The sequence below is a fragment of the Lepisma saccharinum genome, chromosome 18, assembly GCF_977018435.1.
Source record: "Lepisma saccharinum chromosome 18, izLepSacc3.1, whole genome shotgun sequence".
Taxonomy (NCBI): Eukaryota; Metazoa; Arthropoda; class Insecta; order Zygentoma; family Lepismatidae; genus Lepisma; species Lepisma saccharinum.
Window position 1 is genome coordinate 40758862 of NC_139246.1, and position 21189 is coordinate 40780050.

Consider the following 21189-nt stretch of genomic DNA (forward strand, 5'->3'; position numbering starts at 1 on the left):
CACAAGATTTCGCTTTTTTGCTTTTGTGACTAATCGTGACGCTGAGGATGAATGGATGGCCAAAAATCTTAAGGACTGGATGTATTTTACCACTACAGACGCCTATGTAGAAACACTAGAGTACTGTTAGCTTTCAAAATTGAGGTTATACTGTACTGTTTCTTAAATATTTCGTATTTGGCACGCTTAACAAGTTACACTTATATCCATTTCAGGACAAATATTGCTAAAGCTCTCAAATTAATGTGTACAAGTTGATATTTCTGCTATCAGAGGAATTAACAACCCTATTTTACAAACAAATGGTATTGTTTACACTTTATTTACTTCAATCTGAGACTAATATTTTACAGTAATTGAATCATTCAGCTCTAGTCAATACTTTACTGCATCAGAAAGTTTGTTATTAATCTAATAAGTATGCTATTTTGTGCTATTCTAACGCAAACGTTGTTTAATTCACTGGTTATAATGCAAACTTTTGCACAAATTCGATATATTCACTACCTTCAAACCAAACAATTGTACTTATTTAGCGCATTTCATTTATATTTCTTGTAATTAACTTATGTTTCTTATAACTAACAAACTAAACTAATTACTTTGGCATGTTAAAAACCTTATTTTTTACTATTTCCTATTCTATCAGGTTCTATATTGCTGTTTTTATCAATTTATGTAAGACCACACTCTGGTAAATGCACATATATTCTCTTTTACACACACACACACACATTCACACACACACACACACACACACAGATTTACACACTTATACGAACATACATCTGACGTTTTTCAATATTTTGCTATGAAGTTTGCATCCACGCTATTCAAACAAGGACAGGCAATGTAGTATTTATGAGTATTAGTAATCCCAAAGTGGTGTTTTTGGTGTCCAAGTTCAGATGAGAGTCTGCTATGTGCCTTTTGCAGGGGATTGCATGTGAAGTGTATGCATATTGAGCATTATTGAGTGTGTATGCTTCCAAGTTTTGCTGTTATTTTCCTATAATTCTGCGTGACTGTAGAGTGTTCTCCCTTTTCAACCAGTTTTCTTTCATTGATTGGATACTTTTTGGGAACTTAGCAGTTTTTTATGTTATGAAGCAGATTGTTGTAGAATATTTTGCATGGTCTTTTGTGATATTGAGTGGCTGCTGTAACGGTAGTAAGTATCTTTCCTTCTTGTGTTGATGTTCTAGTGTAGGTTTCCTATTTTCGGTCAAGTTGCAGTACTTAGAATAATCGCTATTGTCTTATTGATCTACGAAGCTCCTTTGAATAATCATTTGCATGTGACCCTATACTCCACGCTGTACTTTGTTCTGGGAGCTATCTTTTGAAGCCTTAGCATTCTGCTAGTACAGGATTATTATCGTAGAGGTAAATAATTCGTGAAAATATGTATTTTTCTGATTAACTATAGTCGCTTAGTTGTTCTAGCAGGTATAAGTAGTTACTGCTGATGTTGTTAATTTTCTATTCGCAGGGGCTATGTATGATGTAGCGTATTTGTGTTGGCTGTCCCTTTTATTCCTATGATGTTGAGTTTCTCCATAAGCATGTCCTGTTTTACTCTATTCTATGCCTTGTTGCTGCTACATATCTGAGGTATGTTGCTGGTTCATATCTGAGTTAGCTTGTTTGACTATCTATTATTTTTGCTATGGCTGTGGGTATTGATGTCCCTTTCTGAATTTCATGTTGGTTTCTCTTTATCCTTGTTGCTGCTTGTTATCTGAGTTAGGTTGTTTGACTTCAGGACTATCCTTTTTTAACTTTATTGTTGATTGCTGTTTTGTTTATTTCCTTATTTGTTTTTATTTGTTTACTGAATCTATTTTGTTTTGTGTCTTGTAATATTATTTACTATAGTAACAAAATTATTTTTAAAAATTGATATTTATCAACATACTTGTATATTTCTTGTTCAGTATTTGTCAAAGTTTAATTTATTTTGTCCGCTATCTTTAGCAAGTAACACTATTTTGAATTTTAATATATAAATTCATGAAAATTTACTGTAATTTTATATCAACTAACATATTTATTTTAACAACAATAACAAAATTGTACAAAAGTTCAAAGAGCAGAAGAATTGTACTTTTAAATTATTAACTTTGAAAGAATAGTATTTTTAAAACATTAACTTTGTAAAAAATTGTACTTTTAAAACATTCACTTTGAAAAAATTGTACTTTTAAATTATTAACTTTGAAAAAATTGTACTTTTAAATCATTAACTTTGAAAAAATTGTACTTTTAAAAACGTTAACTGAAAAAATTGTACTTTTAAATCATTCACTTTGAAAAAATTGTACTTTTACACCAGAAATAATCAAATATATGGAAAGAAGGAGAAGTTCTGTTGCTCAGAATAATAAATGTGGGATGGAAGAAAATAATTTTGTTACTATAGTAAATAATATTACAAGACACAAAACAAATAGATTCAGTAAACAAATAAAAACAAATAAGGAAATAAACAAAACAGCAATCAACAATAAAGTTAAAAAAGGATAGTCCTGAAGTCAAACAACCTAACTCAGATAACAAGCAGCAACAAGGATAAAGAGAAACCAACATGAAATTCAGAAAGGGACATCAATACCCACAGCCATAGCAAAAATAATAGATAGTCAAACAAGCTAACTCAGATATGAACCAGCAACATACCTCAGATATGTAGCAGCAACAAGGCATAGAATAGAGTAAAACAGGACATGCTTATGGAGAAACTCAACATCATAGGAATAAAAGGGACAGCCAACACAAATACGCTACATCATACATAGCCCCTGCGAATAGAAAATTAACAACATCAGCAGTAACTACTTATACCTGCTAGAACAACTAAGCGACTATAGTTAATCAGAAAAATACATATTTTCACGAATTATTTACCTCTACGATAATAATCCTGTACTAGCAGAATGCTAAGGCTTCAAAAGATAGCTCCCAGAACAAAGTACAGCGTGGAGTATAGGGTCACATGCAAATGATTATTCAAAGGAGCTTCGTAGATCAATAAGACAATAGCGATTATTCTAAGTACTGCAACTTGACCGAAAATAGGAAACCTACACTAGAACATCAACACAAGAAGGAAAGATACTTACTACCGTTACAGCAGCCACTCAATATCACAAAAGACCATGCAAAATATTCTACAACAATCTGCTTCATAACATAAAAAACTGCTAAGTTCCCAAAAAGTATCCAATCAATGAAAGAAAACTGGTTGAAAAGGGAGAACACTCTACAGTCACGCAGAATTATAGGAAAATAACAGCAAAACTTGGAAGCATACACACTCAATAATGCTCAATATGCATACACTTCACATGCAATCCCCTGCAAAAGGCACATAGCAGACTCTCATCTGAACTTGGACACCAAAAACACCACTTTGGGATTACTAATACTCATAAATACTACATTGCCTGTCCTTGTTTGAATAGCGTGGATGCAAACTTCATAGCAAAATATTGAAAAACGTCAGATGTATGTTCGTATAAGTGTGTAAATGTGTGTGTGTGTGTGTGTGTGTGTGTGTGTGTGTGTGTGTGTGTGTGTGTGTAAAAGAGAATATATGTGCATTTACCAGAGTGTGGTCTTACATAAATTGATAAAAACAGCAATATAGAACCTGATAGAATAGGAAATAGTAAAAAATAAGGTTTTTAACATGCCAAAGTAATTACTTTAGTTTGTTAATTATAAGAAACATAAGTTAATTACAAGAAATATAAATGAAATGCGCTAAATAAGTACAATTGTTTGGTTTGAAGGTAGTGAATATATCGAATTTGTGCAAAAGTTTGCATTATAACCAGTGAATTAAACAACGTTTGCGTTAGAATAGCACAAAATAGCATACTTATTAGATTAATAACAAACTTTCTGGTGCAGTAAAGTATTGACTAGGGCTGAATGATTCAATTACTGTAAAATATTAGTCTCAGATTGAAGTAAATAAAGTGTAAACAATACCATTTGTTTGTAAAATAGGGTTGTTAATTCCTCTGATAGCAGAAATATCAACTTGTACACATTAATTTGAGAGCTTTAGCAATATTTGTCCTGAAATGGATATAAGTGTAACTTGTTAAGCCTGCCAAATACGAAATATTTAAGAAACAGTACAGTATAACCTCAATTTTGAAAGCTAACAGTACTCTAGTGTTTCTACATAGGCGTCTGTAGTGGTAAAATACATCCAGTCCTTAAGATTTTTGGCCATCCATTCATCCTCAGCGTCACGATTAGTCACAAAAGCAAAAAAGCAAAATCTTGTGGTTGTTATAATTTCTACTTTTCATGCAATCACCTACACTATAGTACTAAGTTTAGTGAATTTTAGCGTCTTCCTGATTGGTCTGTTAAAGTTAGTAATCAATAAAAATATGCTTACATAGAAAAAATCCTGAAATAGTTGGATTCTCAAAAGTATGTACAATCAGTGTTCTTGCTACATTTAGCACCTAATAAAGTATAAATTGAAGTCTAGTTAGTGTTGGGCTGTAAAATGTTTTGGTACCTGTAGTTACTTGAAATAACAAATATTGGCTGTGTAACTGGTAAAGCACTCAAAAAAATCAACTTCGTTTCCTCGTAGTACTCCCTGAAAGTGTTTCTTGCACGCTAATAAGGCTCTGGCGTGTGTTCCTATGCCTCCTACTACCCTCTGTAAAATTCATATTGACCAGTGCTTAACCATTCAACATGCTGTAGAGCCTAAGCTTTAAGCTTCAGTCAGCGGAATTTAGTTCTCAGGGACATATAGTGATTGTAGAATAAAAAAAGAAGCCTCAAATAATACAGCATAACAGATACAAATAACCCCTGGTGTTAATCAAACACTCAAAAAGTCAATAGTACTTGAAACGTGCCCCGAATAAAAGACTATAAGGGTAAATAGCATGGTAAGAAAAGTTTGGCAGGTGGACTTAAGAGCCACGTAGTCATCTGCTAACATCGTCTTGTCCTGTGATTTGTCATTATATTGTTAAGTAGTTATATTTAAGGGATGAAAGAAACAATATTAATAAACATTCAGTTAGAGTACTCTTGGTAAAGGGGTTTCAGTGCCTAGAGACATAATAATTTTAGTTACAGTAAAAGTTTGGCCTCTTATAAGTGCGAAAAAAGTACAAATATTAAACATTTCATACAGTTTATCTAGAAAGCAAAAGCAAAAATACAATAAGTGCGCAACATACTTAAAAAATAAGCAAGCCGTGATATTCTAGTGGGCCATAATAAGACTAAAATATACTCGAAAATACTCTGACATAAGGTTGACGGCTATCTGAGATCAAAATTTTCAAGCTTTCTCTCATGCATAAAGTGGCTCTAGGAATCACTAAGCCTCAATAAAAATGGAAACAGGCAGTAAAAGCACTTGGAGAGTTGTGGTAATCACATCATATGAAAAACATGCAAGAACAAGAATATATGGAACCCTACTCATATATTTAGGAAACTTTACCTACCCTAACAGTAAGAAAATACCTAGGAAACTCTAAAATAAACAAACTTTCCTACGAAGCAAACCAAAAATACCGTAGTGGAAGTCAATAAAGCCTAACAACAACAACAAGATTCAACAACTACATCAAAACAAAAACAACAACAACAATAATAATAATACTAATAATAATAGTAATAATAAAGTTTGTGGGTACAGTTTTACTTAAAAGTACTTCTTCCTTAGTGATAGAGAAATTTTTTAAATAAAAAACAAAACTCAAAGTTAAGAATTAATAAATATAAGATACAAAAGGCAATAAATAGAAAAATTAATAAAAGAAGTTGAAAAAATTATCTTTGCAAGTCAAAATTGCAATAAACACTTCTGCAAGAATAGATGAAATTGTGATATTAGAGTAAAACATGGAAATAAACTTTTAAAATAGCAAGTTAAAAGTTGAAAAATGTCTTTGTGAGTCCAAAATTTAATAAAAAATGTTGTCTGAATAGAAGAAATTGTGATATTAGAGTAAAAAAATAAACCTAAATTTCAGCTAAAGTTGAAGAAACACAGTTTGTGTGTCTAAATTGCCATGCGAACTCTTGCTTGAATCGTTCAAATAGCGTTTTCTGAGTAAAAATACCCAAAAAATGCGAAATATTGTCCCTAACAGTAAAAACATCTGGTCAATTTTACGTGAATCCTGATGTTTATAAGGCAATAATCAAAGGGTCCGTGGTTCGCAACCCCGAAATAAGGGCAAATAGTGGATCGCATCCACTTTAACTTGTAGATACTGGAACTGAATGTTCCTAGTTCAGCCAAATTACTTACGTTTTGGTCAAATAATCTTTGCAATGTTACGAAAGGCGGCAGAAATACCGCGTAGATTACTTCCACCAAATAAAATTGGAATCTCAAAGAAAATCAATACTCGCGTGTAAAAAAATTGGCGGGTCCCGGCTTCCATTCAACTTCGGAAGAAGACCAAGCGATGGGGGCCGTAACAATGAAGAACCTTTCTCCCCTCCCGGGTCCATGAACGCACGCGGTTTGGGGGTGCCGATGAATGAAACCACATAACAGGTTCTTCCGTAACAGGTTAATATTAATAACATATCTTCTGTCCGCATACTTCGTTTTCATATAGGCTACATCGTTCAATTTCTTCGCCTTTAAAGCGAACATGTGTTATAATATCTTCTACCTCCGATCGAACGCGTCGGCACCGGTTGAATACGAGTAAATCCGGATCCTTAATTATACCAAATATGACTCACCACCGACGCCAAAATGACCGGACGTGACGCCTTAGAATAGGCCGAAAATGTCTTTTGTACATTAATGGAAAAACCATTAATTCCAAGTTCCCACGTCTGTATAAAGCACCCATGACTCATATCCGGCAGAAACGCATTAATAAAGTACAACAATAGTGTTAGGTTAGAGTAAAAACGAACTCCACAATAGTGTCTTTTGTACATTAATGGAAAAACCATTAATTCCAAACTCCAACGTCAGTATAAATCATCTGTGACTCATATCCGGCAGAAACGCATTAATAAAATACAACAATAGTGTTAGGTTAGAGTAAAAAACGGAATACATAATAGTATCTTTTGTGCACTAATGGAAAACCATTAATTTCAAACTCACACGTGTGCATGAGTCATCGATGACTCATCTCCTCCTCCACCCCCGACACGTGCCGACACGTGGCGGTTGATTAAATAACAATAGCGTCACCCCCGAAAATGAATAAAAAAGCCATTAATGTCAATTAAAATGATGATTTATTGGTACCAAGTATTTTTGATACTACTCCAGTGATGTGCGTCTATGGGCAAACAACGATTGTCTACATTCTACGTGTAGACAATGTAGACTATGTAAACTATGGCCGTGTCCGAAAGGTGCAAGACCGTACTTGAAGCGAACATACTCCGAAAATGGTCTGGCAGTGCGGTATTGAAGTCGTGGGCTGGAAGTGAAAGTCTTTCAAATTGCACTTGGACTGCAGCGCCAAATACGATTAGTAGATAAAACTGAGGACACGTTGTTCTCCCCGTGTTTTAAACACTTGTTTTTCACCATAGAAATCGGATATCATTTTCAAATGTTCTGATCCATACATTTCCACACATTAGAGAAACTTTAACCAACAACTTGCTGGCCTATAACGTATATTTAACCTGTGTTGCTGGCGTTCTACCCCCGTGATTTCAAACAAATGATCAACGAGTGCAGAAATTAATTGATCAAGTCTGTAACGATCCGTGCCCCGAGCTATAGTCTCGATTGCTCGTTTACTTGGCGCTTTCGAACTGCACCAGCTGACGTCACTTCCGTCAAAACTGTACTTCTTCAAGTCTGCTCTTTGTTCCTTTCTGACACAGCTTTTGTAATCTATGCCGATGACGTAATCAACGTAGACAACATGGCGCTCGGCGTTGTTCATGCAAGGTAGGCGCATGGTGCTAGAAGCTGCAACAAATATGGATAGCCTGAGGTATGCCACGACCCAGAAAAAAGTGTTTGAGTATTTATTTACGTTCAAAAACAATTTTATTGAACATCCCGATAGTAATAATTCAAATACCAGTTCAGTGCACAAAGCAGCGGCGGCGCCAAAATTAACAATCTACGGGTGCTGAGGGGGTGCGGAATGAAATTTAGGGGGTGAAAATAATGGAAAAATAAACATGCATGTATGCTTTAGACACTACATCAAAAACCAATCAACTCATAGTAGGCTTGTATGAAAATATGCCAATGAGTGGATTCATTTTTGCTTGCTTGCTTTGACCACAACATGTATAAAAAAGTAAATGTGGCTTCCCTTTCAGATTAGTATCAATAGCTTACGTCTGGTATATACCCGTAATAGTTCTCTCTCTTCAATACTTAATATTACACTCTCGTGACGACATGGTTTTCTTAAGTCATAACGTAAATGACACTGCAACACTGAAAAAATCTAATTTCGTTGAATTAACAAAACACGTTTGGTTATTTGGTAACTATAAACAATAAACAAAGTACAGTTTACTAAAGTTGGTAATTTTGAACACATTCTTATAACGAATGTGCTCGATCACTAAAGAGTATTTAGTACTAGTGAATTTGATTGCTTCAAGTTTGAACAAATCTTTGGTTGCCAGAAACTATTTTTGGTTATTCCAAAATGTTTCCTCTGTGAAGAGCTAACAGTATTTTCGATTAACAATTGGTTTGGAAAAAAGGGCACTGAAGGGGGTTGTGGAAGAAAATTAAAAGGTGCGCACACAGTAATAATTTGATTCATTGATAAATATTCGTGATTTAACACTGCATGCCTTCAACTGGTAAATGAACACCTATGCAGTAAGAAGGCAAAAAATGTGTTTCTTAGCTTTCCTTTTCGTCACCGTAAAAAAATATATCAGTTTTCATCTAAAACTGTCATTTCTTTTTCTTCCGGTAGTCCCCTTTTCCATGAAAATTTGATAACTTTGATTACGTCGGACGGTCTTAAATTGATTATAGACATATATCATCGACGTGTTTGAAGAAAAAAAATACTATCTCTTTTAAAGAGAACTGGGATGTCTTTCCTGTTGTTTACATTGTTTACAGTAATAATAATAACAATAATAATATTATAATAACTCGTGGCTCGAGAGCCCTGGAAGGGCCTTGGCCTATCTCCCTCCCACAATCCTACCTAGAGGTGTGGAAATCTTCAACCGGTAATGGGGTGACGAGGGGTCAGCACGACGGATCCCCAGCCGTTATAGGACATAGCCGAGATCGGGTTACGCCACTCACTCGTAGCTCCCGAATTTCCTCACGATGGTGAGTTGCCACCGGTCCTATACACAGGCCGAGAACCTGGAGACTGAACCAGGAGGACTCGAACCCATGCCGTCCTGCAGTCGGAGTCCAAAGCACAGAGCCTAAGACTGCACGGTCACGGATGATAATCATTGTCTACAGTAGACTATGTAAACTATAAGGCAATGTAACATTACGTGTAAACAACGTATATAGGGGTAAATGTATAGTCTACGCCACATAACTGGCTACAGCCTGTGGCCGTACAGGCTAGCTCTTTCCCTCCTGGGCCGCTTGGTTGAAGCCGAACAATAGGCGGTTGGGGACCAAGCCGTCCAGGGTTCGATGCCCGCCTGTACCTGCACGGTGCACATAAACAAATAGAAAATATTATTGAGATGGAGGAAAAGGATGGGGTTGCATATGAAATTATAGCGATTTGATTGATGGACTGTGATATGTGAATATGTATTATTATGTTAAGAATCTTTACATGATATGAGAATTGCAAGTCCACACCTTAATTTCAATTCCGGTCACACTTACTCCGATGTCCTGGCGCTGTGTATTGATGTCTCCATTGTCTGTCCTTATGGAGCCTGGTTGTCCCAACTGTCCGTGGTGTCAATCACACTGCCCTCCGGTGACGATTTCTACATATATATCAGACCGCGGAAGCACACGTCACAGTTCACGTCTGTCTTCTGTACGCTGACCAGTTACATATATACACTTTTATATGTAAAAAGATACAGTTTATCTTGTGACGAAAACTATCCCGTTCATCGTAACTTAAATGTTATGTGCAATACTCTGGGCACTGACGGACACTGGCTTCATAACGCAGACTCTTCATGACACCGACTTTTCTGTACTATTCCTAGACACACAGTTGTCACCTTAAACTCTCAACACAGACTTGTCACTTGAATTCTCAACACCGACTCTTCTGTCTAGTTTATAGACGCACACTGAACCGCCAAAATTCACCGTTGGGTTAGGGGTTTTTGTCCATGTCCACTTTCTGTTGGCTGACGTGGAGGAGGGGGTTGGTTGCAGGGAAGAATGGAAATATTTCACGTTGGGGAGACAAAGGGGCTTCTGGGAGAGAAAGCGTAAATATAGCCGTCGCCTTTTGTGGGCAAGGCAAATGACCTTTGCTTGACTTCTCAGAAACTGACGGGGATTTCGTGACGTGCTGAATATTCGATAATAATAATAAATGTAGAAGAAAAATGATATATGTATATATTGATACATATATTGATATGGAAATACGGGTACATTATGCCCCTCCCAAGTGCGATACTTGGGACTGAAGAGATCTCAAGTGAAGCACTGACACAAGTAATGATAAATAAACATGCGGCCACCTTGGTCGCCTGACTTAAATCCTGAAATGCGTTGTATTAATTAAATATGTTCCGTAGAACGTGAACAACAACATCATTGCATAATAATAATAACATGTGTATCTATGCTTCCATTATACTACTACATGCTAGATCCCATACATAAAATTCAAAATACTGTTGGAGAGTAAATGCAAAACTAAATAAACAAGAAAATTATAATCCCCACAAATGAAACAATAATTCACCATTACTACACAAAACTAAGTACCTATACATAATTGCCATAGAAATACATTAGAAATAAAGTAAAACACTAAAATCAAATAAGAATGTTACATAAGAATATTAAATTAAATAGATAAAATACCAAATCCACTAAATAGGTTGACAGATATAAAAATAAATAATGTTAACGATTACAAAGTTAACAAAGAAACATAAAACTTGCGATAAGAAAAATATATTTACTTTTCCATATGCTTTTTTCGTGTTATGCAATCAGATTTTAGCCTGACTTTTCTTGTTATCCTCCATTTTCGTGGACGTCTGGATAACTTTCTTATCATCTTCGTCATCTGTTCTTTACAGGCCATTGGTATGAAGTTCATGCGTTTCCTGATTGGAGTTTCGTAATCCATCTTAATCTGATTAGTGTGACCATTAACAGTGCCTGGTTCTTAACTGACAAGCTGATTGTGTTTCAATGACAGTCGATGTGACATTTGTTGCTTCTTAGTCGATAAATAGTCACAGCCTCGCACGTGATTCGCGATATCCTCTTCTGTGTATGCACCTTTCAAGTTAGCTTTGAGAATATTTTTATCCGCCACATCCGCATTCAAACTTCTCATGTAGTTGCATGCTTCGTCCTCATGGTTTACAGTAATTTCATTCAACTCGTCAACTGTATCAACCCACATGTGACATACGTTGCTGAGTGCATTCTCATTCGAAATGAAGGGTACGATAACGCTTTGGTTACCGACGTTGAGGTGCATTGTTCTTGTGTTGAAATCTAACCTGGCCTTGTAATCAAGCCACGTGTCACACCCTAAAATCAAATCGTGCCGTAATCCAGGCACGACCAGGGCAGGACAACATAGTTTTGCTCCATTTATTTCAAGACTCAATAAAGCTTGTTCTTGAATTTTCACATCTTTTGCGTTCGTCGCTCCTCTCACAACGACGTTGGTTTCTCTGAACGAAGGCAAAGAGGGGTCATTTCTTTTAAGCTGGTTGAAAATATCTGCATTAATTCCCGCACAGGTGGCGCCTGTATCTACGAGACAATGGATGACTTGCTTTCCTACGCATGCTTCGATTTGCGGGAGGTAACGCACCCCTTCATTCTTGAGGGTGGTCCCGTTATCAGTGACGCCAATTGACGCTAGAGACTGGTTTTGAGCGCTCATTTCAATTCTACACAATCTTGGGGCAGTGTTGCCATCAGCTGATCTATCAGCGTTAGAATTGAACTTTGTGCTAGAAAATGAAACAGTGGAGGGCTCACTTTCACTTCCGACGAACGGTACTTTTACCCTAGTCTCTTCATCTGAAGCATTGCTTTGACATGTCATCGGCCTCGGGCTATCAGAAATATGGGAAGGTCTCCTCTTCACGCCACCTGAGTTTGTAGTACTAGGAACTGGTTCTTGACTCGAAATCTGCTCTGCCGTATAAATGGGAATTCGCTCGTGGTTCCATGAAAATTCGCAACTTCGCCTGCAGGTCTCTCCCCGTCACCTGAAGGCGTATCTAGTTTAAATCTGGGTGATTGGTATTACGCGGGTTCAAGTCTTCGTCGCTTTCTTGTTCGCTGTGCCGCCAATCGGCTCCGTCCCGCTGGAGTCTCTGGAATCTCGGCGGCCGGTTGTTCCAGCGTCCTCGGTTCGAGTCCCGGCGTCGGTCATTCGGTTCTCTCTCCCTGTTAGTATTGCCAGGGAAGTCTGACGCCATTGCATTCTGATGAGTGACGTGCTGTCTTCTTTCCTGGGGGTATTCCCTGCGGGGTGCACTCGACCTGTCGGAACTCACATTTGACAGTTCTTTTAAAATGTTCATTAGTTCGGAAAGCGTGGAGGCGCCATGTGCAATCAGTGTCCTCTGAATTCCTGGATTGAACTGTTTACTAATGGCTTTGATAAGTTCGCTTTCCGACAATGGAGTTCTCAGCGCTCGATTTATTTTCACCTGCCTTGCTGCATGTTCAGCAAACGTCATTCTTGAGGCGTTGTCGTATTTGTTTGTATACAGCGACAATTTCAGAGCAGACATAGTGTTATCGTCTCTGTACTCTTCTTCCAGTGCCGCCTTGAAAGTAGAGAGGTCCCGTATGTTATCCGCTCGCATCTCATACGCCTGCTTTGCTCTTTCCGTCAAGGTGTTCCGGGCGACACAAACTTGCAACACTGGAGGAACGTTGCTGAGCATCAAATAATCTTCCAGTTCTTGGAAATACGTTGAGAGGTTCAGTGGACCTTCAGGTCCGTCGAAGTTAGGCTTGAACAGAGCGTGAACCTTCACGGAGTGTGACATCACAGCAGCGGCGTCCGGCACGGTGGGTCGGTTAGGCGTCTGATCGAAGACCGATTGGCTGACGTTCGATTCACTGGACGTCGCGATTCGTTGTTGTTGTTGTCGGTCGCTAATAAAAAAGTAGCGAGTTGATCTCTCGGAACCGCGTGCTTCATGGCAAATGCTATTGCGCAACACATCTGCGTCCTTGCGAACATCTTCAATCGATTCCAGTAGACCCTTGATCGTATCCTGCGTAGCGCTCCGAGTGGAATCCAATTCGGCTCTTAATTGCGTCAGGTCTTGCCGATTCGTTGCAATTGAAGCTTCCATTTGTTGTTGGTTTTGGCCACACGCTGATATTTCGGCATCGATTCTGTTGAGGTCAGATTGGAATCTCTCAGCCAGTTTGTTGCGATTGTCCTCACAAATCTTCTGCATCTCAGCCCTTGCTCGTTCGCCATCTCTCGTCATTGAGTCCCTCAGTTTCTTGTTCTCCTCACTGATGTACGAGTAAAGGTCACTTATTGATCGCTCATGCATTGATTGGACATTGCTGATTTCTTGGTGGATATGTTCACGTAGGTCCTGGGCCATCTCTTGCGTCACGGTTCTCATGCTGGTCATTATTTGGGCCATCATCTGCTGCATGCTCATCGCTTCTGGATGTTCCGTCGACGTGCTGGTCTCGCCACTCTTCTCGACGTCGTTTTCTCTGCCTGCCATTTTTAATTTTGATTGTGCGCGGGTAAGCACCATAAACAATACGCCAAAATGCACTAAAGTTCAATTCGAGAAAAATGTTTTCCCTGTTGACAGCTCGTTGCAACTTTTATACTCCCCGTTCGTAGCACTTTGACACAATTCGAAAATTTTGAAGCGAAGCACCCGCGAACATCCCAACGGTACATGCAAGCGACTACTACACCACATGCAAGAAACAAGCTACCTCTACGAAACTACTGATAATGGAAACATACATGCACACAAGCAATTTAAAATATAAATGCGTCGATGTTGCTCTTCAATGGTGAAAATGATGTCAATTGAAAACAAATATTGATATAAGTTTGTGTCATGAATTGAAATTAGTTTGAAGTGAAAAAATGTGAAATTTCATGAAAAGTGGGTACTTTTGAAGCCACACTTCGGTTCAAATGCCATACTGTTGGGCGCCATTTTATGTGGCCTTACAGGCTAGCTCTTCCCCCCTGGGCCGCTTGGTTGAAGCTGAACAATAGGCGGTTGGGGACCAAGCCGTCCAGGGTTCGATGCCCGCCTGTACCTGCACGGTGCACATAAACAAATAGAAAATATTATTGAGATGGGGGAAAAGGATGGAGTTGCATATGAAATTATAGCGATTTGATTGATGGACTGTGATATGTGAATATGTATTATTATGTTAAGAATCTCTACATGATATGAGAATTGCAAGTCCACACCTTAATTTCAATTCCGGTCACACTTACTCCGATGTCCTGGCGCTGTGTATTGATGTCTCCATTGTCTGTCCTTATGGAGCCTGGTTGTCCCAACTGTCCGTGGTGTCAATCACACTGCCCTCCGGGTGACGATTCCTACATATATATCAGACCGCGGAAGCACACGTCACAGTTCACGTCTGTCTTCTGTACGCTGACCAGTTACATATATACACTTTTATATGTAAAAAGATACAGTTTATCTTGTGACGAAAACTATCCCGTTCATCGTAACTTAAATGTTATGTGCAATACTCTGGGCACTGACGGACTATGACGGTATCAGAATGAGTACCATCATAATGTGAAAAATAAAATAATTTTATTTCTCGAATTTTTCGATTTGAGCTCGTATTTGGTGATTTATATTTGTACAAAATTAATTTGCATCACTTTGGCTTTGTTCTTATTGAAGTACATATCCAAACTTCACGTATTTACAATATTTTCATAATTTAGCGATGTAATTTGGTTTGTGAAGTATCATGAAAATTGCCAAATTTATGCATAATCGCACATATGTTTGGTTTCAGCAGCTTTTATTTGCTCTTTCATTACTAAATGGATACAAACATGTATTTAAAATGTATTAATAGCATGTACAAATCATTTGAAATAGATTTTTGTTGATTTCCGACATTAAACTTACGGTTTGCTAAAAGAAGCGCCTTGAAGAGTAATCCCAGAGTTGAGAAGTAATCCTAAACTTGGAAGCATAGCCAACTCAAATAAAGGGAAAAATCTAAGTTGCGCGTAAATAACCTTTTTCCCACCAAAATTGTAAAACTTAAAATAACTGAAAAAGGTGAAAATAAATACGTAAACATGTAATTGAATATTGTAATATCTATTTTATTGTAACTAATCTATCATACAAGCATTTTTATGTATAATTAATGTACAATTCGAAATTTGTCACTTGAAAAGTATTCGCAAGTTTGTATACTGTGAAAAAGTTTGTAACAGTGTGAGTTTTGATACACTGCTTCATCTTTAAGATCACGGACGACCAGAATGGAGTCGCTAAAAGTTTTCGGAAACTGAAATTGGAACAATTGAATAATAACAGGAAGATTCGTGGATATAATGTGATATAGCAGAGCAGATAAGTACAATATTTGCATTTAATAGTTGAAATTGCGTCGCAAAGTGCTTAAAAGGTCCAAAGGACATTAAATTTGTGACCCGTTGGAATCACGCAAAATGGCAGCCATCTTCGCTTAAAACTAAAATTTTCAAACAAGTATCTAACATGTATGTAGCTACATAAAAGAAAGGCCTATGTTGAAATTACGAAAAATCAACTTGCTTGGAATGTGGAAAGATTATAGAACATAAAAAGACACATAATTTGTCTTGGATAATTCTTGGTTATAATCGAGCGTTTGGTGCCGATATTCACGTATAAATATACGCAAGATTGAAAGTGATTATACATCGTATTAAACTGACTTGAAATATTAAAAGTGATAATGAAATGTAAAATCTTATTTGATGATATGAATGTAAGCTGAATTTGGTGTATAAAAGGATACTACGTATTTGCGAAATTGATTATAATACACTGTTCTTTATTTCTTCACATGTGGCAATTTTCCTTATTTTTGCAAAAGGTAACACAATTATTTGTAAGCTTAAGTATATGTATGAAAATTTGAATTGAACTTTTGGCAACTTATGACTTGAAATTTTTAAAACAATTTTCGTTATTTAAATTTGAGAAATATATGACCTGTCATTCAATAAGCCGAGGAAGAGTGTCATAGGACACTGGCTTCATAACGCAGACTCTTCATGACACCGACTTTTCTGTACTATTCGCGATTAAAATTACCACCTGAGCGCTAGTGTCGCTTCCAATATGGCCGCTCTAAGTAGGATAAATCTTTGTTTACATTCAGCAGCAGTACAAAATAGCAGCGTGTTGTCATGACTGGTATGGTAGAAAACGTTTAAATTACGCATTATTTTAAATATTACGAATGCGATGTGAATTCCAGGTACTCTAACAAACGTGAAGCTGTACTGAGAACGAAATATTTAATTATGATAGGCAAAAATAACACGGAAAATGCAGACAAAAGTATGTATACGTACTGGTTGTCCACAGCAGTGCTGTATCATCTGCACGTCATGTTGTAACTGGGGTTCTCGGAAATTATTTGAAATAAAGGAATTGAAATTGACTTGTACTTGAAAAGCTGGGACAGGTGAAAATTGCGAACATATCGTTGCAGTTCTTTCTCGAAAGAGAAAGGCAGGTTTAATAATAATATTCACGATTTCATGACCAGGCTATACTCACTGAAAAAGGACATCGTACTGAATGAAACAGTAACATTAGCATGTCCACTTTTTTTCTGGTTACATTTGACATTAATTCATTCTCAAACTATTTTCACCTTCTCTCTTAATCGACTTGCACCTGTTCACAACTTCACGCATACGTAATACCAGCAATACATGGACGCATTGGGTAAGACGCTTCATGATTTTTCGAAAAAAAAAAGGAAAAAAAAAACTTTATTTATAAAGTACAATTTAAAACTTTACTTTCATGGTAATATACATTTATCTCTCGAAAAATAAAGTAAGCAGACTCGTGCATTCTTCATAATTTCCTTGCAGAATTACAGTGTTATATCCCCCATACCAATCTTCTGTCAATTACGTTTTTCCTGATTTATTAACAAATTTCATTTTGTTGATTCCACGGGGTGGAAACACATGAAAACTTTTAATTTGTTCTTACCCATAAAACGATTTAGAGCAAAAAAAAAAACCTGAACACTAGACCTTAGTCTCTCGCATATTCCCCATGCTTTAAACGACTTCAACACAATGTATCCTACTTAGTGTACTTCCTGAAAACCCCACCAGATGGCATATCGGTTAATTTTAATCGCGAATTCCTAGACACACAGTTGTCACCTTAAACTCTCAACACAGACTTGTCACTTGAATTCTCAACACCGACTCTTCTGTCTAGTTTATAGACGCACACTGAACCGCCAAAATTCACCGTTGGGTTAGGGGTTTTTGTCCATGTCCAGTTTCTATTGGCTGAAGTGGAGGAGGGAGTTGGTTGCAGGGAAGAATGGAAATATTTCACGTTGGGGAGACAAAGGGGCTTCTGGGAGAGAAAGCGTAAATATAGTCGTCGCCTTTTGTGGGCAAGGCAAATGACCTTTGCTTGACTTCTCAGAAACTGACGGGGATTTCGAGACGTGCTGAATGTTCGATAATAATAATAAATGTAGAAGAGAAATTATATATATGTATATATTGATAATAGTGTACACGTATGGAAATACGGGAACAAGCCCCCCCCCCCCTTCCTGAAATGTTGAGAAAATCAAAATTTTCAAATCAAAGCAATGAAAATCTTGCGGAACTACACAGTGATAACTGAAACTCCGTCTTAAAAAGACCCCTTGTAACAATATTTTGTAGCGCTGAGCTATACCGATGCATCGGTGAGAGTATCGTCACCGGTAACGGTTCAAGGTGATATAGCTTCAGTCCTAATTTTTTGTCTTTGAACAACCTTTAAGACGAGGGTTATTAATGATAATTATAAAACATTATATAGTGTATCCCTCATCCCCTAGAACGCAGCTATGTAATATTCAAGACCCCTCCGAAAAAAAAAAACCCGTACGCCAGTGTTTGTATCTATAACAAAGTCGTTTGAAAATAGATGTGCTCAATGCATACTTGACAAAAAATTGGATTCGGGCCTCGCAATTCCATGACTGAAAAAAAATATTTGAATGGATCTTTTCAGTGAACAAGAGCATCTTGTTAACAAGGACGTATTTAGGGGCTCCGGTGGGTCCGGACCACTCACAAAAGTCTTACCAAGTATTAAAATTTAAAAATCAAAATATAATTGTTTAGCATTTGTCATCGAAGGTTATTTATTTCAGCTTATTGGAAGGCAAGGATTATATTGGGATCATACGTCTTTCAAGAACAAATATAATATACATAAAATATTAATCAGGAACTTTACTTTTCGTAAATCGCCTTTTTTGTTATTCAATAAATATTCAATTCTTTGTCTCTTTAACATGAATTTACTTAACAGTGCAGTTGTTTTCATACAAACGTTGACGATCTTAACTACAGTTAAGCTAGATAATGAATAACTGCTGTTATAGCTCCATTCTTGTGCCATCTTTTGACCTATTCATGTAATAATAATAATACATTATTAATTAATTTACATATTTAATAAATATTATTTTAATTTACTTAAATACAATTATTCTAATTACATTATTATTATTATTATTAAGATAGTTGGTCTGACTCCCCCTCGAAATATATTTCTAGATTCGTGCCTTCTTGTTAACTCTTTTACCAAAGTTCATGTTTGTATACTTCGTTAGATTAGGTTCTTTTATCAACTAGTACGGAAACCAAATCACGGTGGATAAAGTTGTTTTCGAAGGAAAACATTCGATTATGTATTATTTGTCAGAGCAAAGATTGTAGATAGCAGATAAGAAACAATGAAACACGTCACATATAAATTGATTTCATCTCCCACTTGACACAGATACAACGGGGCAATTGAATCCCACTTGTCCTACTTCCACATCAGAACTAACTAACTCTCTAGCATTCTTAAACCAGAAGGTTTATGGCTGTAGCAACACAAGCTCTCCATCTGTCTCTATCCTGGGCAATATCAATCCAATATTTTCCATTCTTGCTGATTTCCTTTAGGGCCATCTTGAAGTTATTTCTCCATCTTCGTCTTGACCTTCCTACAGGTCTGTTACCATCAGGTTTCCCAACAAGAATCCTGTAAACTCTTCTTTCTTCTCCCATTCGTGCCACATGGCCTGCCCATCTAAGTCTTCTTGATTTAATTATTCTAATAATATCTGGACATGAATATAAATTATGCAGTTGTATATTAAGTAACTTCCTTCTCTCACTTGTCTCCTCATTCCTTTTAGCTCCAGATACTTTCCTAAGGATTTTATTTTCAAATACTCTTAATTTATTTCTCTTTTAATGTAAGGGACAAAGTTTCACATCCATATAATACTACAGGCAAAATTACTGATTTGTAATTTTAACTTTTAGTATCTTAGATATTATACGAGAAGATAAAAGTTCATGAAGAGAAAAGTAAAGCGCATTTCCTGAATTAAGTGTGTTCTTGTTTCACCTTTAATATAATTTTCATTGGTTAGTATTACTCCCAGGTACTTGAATTTGGAAACTGGTTCAAACGAGTTGTTATCAATAATTAGATTTTGATTGTTACCTAACACTTGATGTCGGCCTGTAAGCATATATTTAGTTTTCTCTTTGCTAACTTCCAAACCTATCTCTTTAGCTGCTTTTAACAAAATTTGAGCATTAGGCTATTCTACATCAGGCAATGAAAAATACGTTTCTCTACTGATCGATGAGACAGTTTTAACCACAAATGGTTAATTCAAAATTGGTAAAAATTATTTGCATTTGGAAGCAAATTTTGCTTTCAAATACTTATTGCTGAGGGAAGGATTTTCGTGGGGAAATCCAAGGGATTCTATTCACTTAAAATTATCGTTTGTTCATCAGGTTTTCTTTTTTTTCGGGGGGAGCGGTTAATGCGAGAATGAAGAAAGTCGAAGCCTTGCAATTGTGGGAACTGTTATGAAGATTTTTCATTAAAATTGTGAATATTATTATTTTCCTGGCCAATAAAGCAATGCTTAAAATATTGCTAAGTATTTCTTGAGAAATATACCCGTCAGCTACATTTTTTCCTTCAAGGGATGCACGAACTCACGAAAACGCACGAACTCACGAAAACGCAAATCCAGTAATAGATGGAATCAGGGGATTATCCAGAATATTTCATTGTGGGAGGGGGTGTAAGTTAATGTGTAAGGGTGCAAAAATCTGGGGGAGGCAGGGGTGATTTCCCCAACCAAATATTTCCGCAGGGGAGAGTGTTTATCATAACATCAAAAGATACGCAATTAGTTTCGACTTGAAATATACTTTACTAAGGATTATATCGGAAACACACATAAAGTAGTGTGTTTGTTGCATACTCTCTCCCTCCCTCTCTTTCAAAAGATCATTTACCGATCTACACCAAAAGAATATACGCACAATAAAAGTAAAACAAGAATGCAAGAAAAATATAACTATAAAATCTATTTATATTAATAAAGCAAAAACTAAACCAAAACTTTCTACATAATAAAACTATTTCAACTATTTAGTAATTTGTAGACATCTTTAATCAGTTAGTAATGGAATTAGTTTCCTACTTTATAAATATCTAATACATAAAAGTAACAAATTAATTCCATTATATGTAGGAATAATGTATTTCTAAATATCTAGCAATTTACTTTTGTATTTAATAACATTATAAATATGTACTATACATGGTGATTCAAAATTACCAGGATACCCTTATTTCTATGAAACGGATGCGGTAATGGCAGATCCAACTTCACCTGGGTGCAGCTATCACAAAACTAATTACAGCTTTGTATTTCTTGGAAAATTCTAATGTGTTTTGATA

General features: G+C 36.5%; 1 protein-coding gene across 1 annotated transcript in view; it reads right to left on the minus strand.

Annotated features, from left to right (window-relative positions):
- The window catches only part of LOC146002220 (dehydrogenase/reductase SDR family member 11-like), an 81866-nt gene that overhangs the window by 60147 nt on the left and 530 nt on the right, over positions 1 to 21189 (minus strand). The gene's annotated exons all lie outside the window — the stretch shown is intronic.